Source organism: Thermobia domestica, chromosome 5 (assembly GCF_964235325.1).
Source record: "Thermobia domestica chromosome 5, izTheDome1.hap1.1, whole genome shotgun sequence".
Lineage (NCBI taxonomy): Eukaryota > Metazoa > Arthropoda > Insecta > Zygentoma > Lepismatidae > Thermobia > Thermobia domestica.
The window spans coordinates 8,584,896-8,590,895 of NC_137458.1; positions in this window are offsets into that span (position 1 = coordinate 8,584,896).

Below are 6,000 nucleotides of genomic sequence, written 5' to 3' on the forward strand. Positions count from 1 at the left end.
TATGCATCTTACAGCGACAACACACTGGTCAGTGACCATGATGTCTTGCGATGTGTCCATCATGATTGGATAAGGACCAGCTGATCTAACGCCTTCACTTATGTCTTCCTTTATGGCCTTGTTGAAAAACATCATGATCTTGTAGATTGTTTTGAGAGAGTTAATAAAGACAGCAGCCTCTGTTTCCAGTTGTTCGTTGATTTTCACGTCTTTTTCAGTTCATTTGCTGATATCATAGGCTGCTGCATGTTTGTCACCACGAAAGGCTAAACTCTGCATGCCATTTAATTTTATTGTGTTTACAGCACATACAACAGCGTGTGTACGAATAGCAACTCCTCTATTTCTTATTTTGTTAGAGGACCAGACAAAATAGCTGAAACGTCTTTACCAGAGTACTTTGCTAGATATGCAAATGAAAAGGACTTCTGCATTTGGGACGATTAATGTTCTTGGACCCTCTCATAGATATGCCTCCACGAATTACAGCCATTCTTTGAAGCAAAAGTAGTTTTTTTTTTTTTCGGAAGCAAACACAAGGCACACACTGAGTACAAACTGAAATAAAAAAAACACTTATTTTGATTTGAAAGTATCAGAAATTTCAGTTTATAGCCCTTATCCAGTTTGCGAATTGACTGGTTCGTACGTGATCGTAAGTAAGGTAAAGAAGACGGTTTCACAATACACTTCAAACAAGAATCAGCTTTCTACGCCTTCTTCAAGCCGAGAAATCATGTTAAAGAAAACGTGCAAACGTTGTTTCAAAATCCTTGTGAAAGCATCTTATTTCATAGACAGAAGAAACAAACTGCAGTCAACTGTTTTTGATAAGATAAAGACTTTTGAAATAGTCGGGAAAATTAACCTACCTTGTCTCAAGGCGCTACTTATTGTACTATTAACAAAGCTGCTCAGAGTGTGCCCACACCACATACTTCTATCCTCTTCTTTGGAAAACAATCCTGTCACTCGAAGCCAAGAGTATATACACCAAAGACCTTTAAATAAGATAGATCAACCAATGGCGCTGATGTAGTGACCAGCAGAAAGTACTGAACCTGCGTCATTATCGGGGTGTTTCTAGAATTTTCCATATAAACACGTCGAAACAACACTTGATATTTTGGAAGCATATTTGTGTTTTGTGCAACAATTAACCGCATCCAATCCCTAATAGAGGCGTAGAAAATCCCACCCTATGCCTGGTTCCCCCACTTTTTTTTGAGCAGATTCTACGACCGGTGGGGACGTACGAGGTATCTTCCCACTGCTGCTTTCGTATTTTCGCTTCGTTTTCTTTATTTCTATTTTTCTTTTCTTTTTTCCATTTGATGAGGGTGCACCGAGAATTTGCCTGATTGCCCTATAGGACCCCCTTCACCGACGATGTATGCTTCGCTTGTAATTTGGGTTGCCAAAAGCTTATCAAAAGCCTTGGAGGTAGCAACCAACTCACATCCCGCAAGTTAACTTCACATGTATTTGCAAGCTTACATTGTTATTTGAAAATCTTCTGAGCTTTACGTCCCATAGTTATGTCGGCTAGATTAAAGGAGACGGTGATGATGAGAAAGTGGAATGGTGGAACGAATAAAGTGGGAGGAAACGGAAGAACTCCGAGAAAACCCACGCACACGGTGTTTGTCGACCACAAAGTTAACTTGGTGCGACCTAGGGGCCCCACGCACGCTACCACTGAGTCACTATGGTCATGGAGCGAGGAGGTGGGATGGGGTTTACATATAGAAATAATCAAAACCGACCGATATTAGTATCGAATCAATAATTTCCAGGGTCGCTGAGATGAATAGTGACACTCTAGATGTCGTTCAATGCACATCTAATCCCATCAGCATGGGGTGAAGGGTGAGGGGGAAGGAGTGACATGTAAAATGATCGAAAATAACCAATATTAGATTCAATCGATAATTTTCAGGGTCGCTGAGATGAATAGTGACAGTCTAGATGCCATTTTAGTTATTCATCCCCATCAACATAGGATAAGAGGTGGCATGTAAAAATGATTGAAAACGACCGATGTTAGAGTCCAATCAATAATTTTCAAGGTCGCTGAGATGAAGTGATAATCTCGATGCCGTTTAATCCACATTTATCCCCATCCGTATGGGGTGATGGGAAAGGGTGATATGTGAAAATGATAGAAAATTACCGATATTAGTATCCAATCAATAATTGTCAGGGTCGCTAAGGTTAATAGTGACAGTTTCGATGGCGTTTCAGTCCACATTCGTTCTCATCGGCACAGGGTGAGGGGGTGACATGTGCAAATGATGGAAAACGACCGATATTAGTGTCCAATCCATAGTTTTTGGGGTCGCTGAGATGAATAGACGCTTCCGATTACGTATTCAGTCCAAATTCAGCTCCCATCGGGACGGGGATGAGAGAGAGAAGGGGTTTCATTACGGATTTTGAGAATTATACTTTCATTGAAATACTTATCCCAAGGCGGGAAGGCATTCAAATAGTTTTAAAAAAAACTAGAAGAAGAAAAAGAAGAACGGGCGTTTCAGCAGTAATGTATATAAATTTTAACATTGCTTTAAATAGGAAACGAATGAATACCAGCGTATACAGCATGGATTTATATTATTATTATTATTATTATTATTATTATTATTATTATTATTATTATTATTATTATTATTATTATTATTATTATTATTATTATTACTAGCAGCGTTCACCCCGCTTCGCTGCGGTCACCCCGGAACGCAATAAACTTTGTTACTTAGATAATTTTTACTTTTTCGCTTTCAAGTGATATGATAAAAACCATAGAAGATTGCAGTAAATCTTAACATTATATCGCCTGTCATTTATGTTAACCCGCCCCGCTTCACTGCGGTCATCCCGGTGCTGGCATATTGTAAAAGTGTCTGTAAAAATAAGCAAATCAATTAAAAAATTTTAAACAGAAGATTCAAGCTATTTTCCGCTGTATATCGCCTGCCATTTATGTTAACCCGCCGAGTGACACGGTCATGCGGGTTGCATATAAATACGTTTATTTTTACCTATGATGAACTAATAACAAAGGATTTGTACGTTATGGACACTTGAATGGTCAATTATCTCAAGACACTGGTAATTAAAAATTAAAGTGATATGATAAAAACCATCTAGGGTCCAAATCCTAATAACCCCCCAAAAATGAAAGAAATTGGTTCAGCCGTATTAGCGTGATGAGCGGACAAAGGATTTTGTACGTTCTCTTTTATATATATAGACTAGCAGCGTTCACCCCGCTTCGCTGCGGTCACCCCGGAACGCAATAAACTTTGTTACTTAGATAATTTTTACTTTTTCGCTTTCAAGTGATATGATAAAAACCATAGAAGATTGCACTAATGTTAACATTATATCGCCTGTCATTTATGTTAACCCGCCCCGCTTCGCTGCGGTCACCCCAACCCGCCCCGCTTCGCTGCGGTCATCCCGGAACGCAATAAACTTTGTTACTTAGATAATTTTTACTTTTTCGCTTTCAAGTGATTTATAGCGCCTGTCAGTTATGTTAACCCGCCGAGTCACAGGGTCATGCGGGTTGCATATAAATACGTTTATTTTTATACCTATGATGAACTAATAACAAAGGATTTGTACGTATGGACACCTGAATGGTCAATTATCTCAAGACACTGGTAATTGAAAATTAAAGTGATATGATAAAAACCATCTAGGGTCCACATCCTAACAACCCCCCAAAAATGAAAGAAATCGGTTCAGCCGTATTAGCGTGATGAGCGAACAAAGGATTTTTTGTACGTATTGACACCTGATTGGTCAATTATCTCAAGACACTGGTAATTGAAAATTAAAGTGATATGATAAAAACCATCTAGGGTCCAAATCCTAATAACCCCCCAAAAATGAAAGAAATTGGTTCAGCCGTATTAGCGTGATGAGCGGACAAAGGATTTTGTGCGTTCTCTTTTATATATATAGATTATTATTATTATTATTATTATTATTCGTAAATGTAGTTTTTCCCTGTCATCGATCCGAATAACTGAAGTTCGGATTATTGAAATTCTACTGTAATCAATTTCGCAGAGGTTATATTGCATACGATACAGCATCAATTAGTGTGGTCACAATTCAATGGAATATTCTTAAAAGTTTGTGCGGATGGATCGATGGTGAGGCAGTCTAATTTTGGATGGTAAAGTTTACCAAAGCTCACCCTTGGCACCGCCACTGCATCCAGGAAAAGCAACATCGATGGCGTCGTGCTTCACAGATTCACCACAAGATGTCTCCTCCGTAACAAAATATTGCGCTTCCAATGAAAAAAGAAATTTCGTTCTCGTAATCGTATACGTCGTACTACATAGTGCGTGAACGTATATTTATTGATCTTGGCTTGTTTCTTTCCTAGGAGTTGGTGTTTACCTTTATCTTTCTCGTTTACGAAGTAAATATATATATTTTGTTGTTGTTGTTGTTGTTGATATTTTAATGCTCTCCACAAATTTGAGGAAATTTTAAAGATTCAAAAGTTGTCAAATGCGTCATATAATAAAGAACATTGTTTCACATTACTGCAGGCAATAATATCAAAATATGTTAATTTATTATTTAAAAAACTTCTCGTGTAATTTTCCTTCTATTTTTTTTTTATACATTTCTTCTTTGTGGTGAGAGCTCATTCGTGGCTAAGCGGTTAGCATACGCGAGACCCGGGTTCGATTCCCGGCGGGAGCTCATGTGGTTCGGATTCTACTTAATTAGTAGGTCCACGTCTCATATTGCCTCGCTACTGAACGGGACGTAAAACTCGAAATCAATCAATCTTCTTTGTGGTGAGCAAACACTTTGTGTGGTGGTTTTCTCAGGGTTCTTCCGTTTCCTCCCATTTTATTCATTCCACCATTTCATTCATTTTTCATAATCACCGTCTCGTTGAGCCTAGCCGGCATAATCGTGGGACATAAAACAGATTTCATTTTATTTTTTCATTCATTTCTTCAGCTTGCTGGTTCAATAGTTTATCTTTCATCTCTGATGGGAAATGATATTAGTTCACTCCTGGCTCTCAGGCAGAACCTTAACTACAGGGTGGCTGAAAAGGCAAATTTCCAAGCAGAGCCGGCCGTACACAATTTGGCGCCCCCTAGAATGGCATCATTTTCCGCCTCCCTTACTCCAGAAAAAAAACTCTTAAAAGCCACGATTTTAAGTATACTACATCATCATGAACAACGATGGGGAGTGAAAGGGCACTCGCACTCAGAAAGGCTTAAACACCACAAATACAATCTCGTTACCTGTTTTCCTTTAAATAATAATCTGTTATGTTAGTGAAAGATAAAGCAAACACATCTGTAGAGGAAATATAATAATCCTTTTCATAGAATTCAATATCAAGTTTTAATCTCAACATATCAGTTTGCAATTCCAGGGCAACTAGCTCTTTTGTCTTTATTTCTTGATTTTCCTTCTACTTTTTTTTTTTTTTTTTTATGTTTCTAACTTCATGGATAAGGAACATGTTTCTGACAAAGACAAGACTAGTTTTCATACCAAAACTAAATCGAACAGGTGTTTGCTATTCGAGAATTGAATTGTTGGATTTAACAACAATCAAGCAACTTATGCTATGATTTGTTTGAACATTTTCTTTGCCACTGACCATGTGATCTTAAACTACTGCGACCTAAACAAGATTTATGAATGTAGTATTAAAATAGAAGGTCAGCTTACAAGTGCGCCCATCAAGGGGGGCAAAGTGGGGTGCTCGCCCCATCCTAGAGGAAATCGTACTTCGGAATATCGAAAACACAATAGAATTTTTACATTAGCTGCAGCAAAATTTAAAACTATATTTGAAATGTCGCTTATACTTGTCCCCCCCTTGGAAACCACAACATGGGCGCCCTTGCCAGCTTAATAAATGCCACCATACTAAGCCATCATTATGAAGTCTGTTTCCAACAAGGAATATTTATTTTAAATAATATAGTTATGACAGAT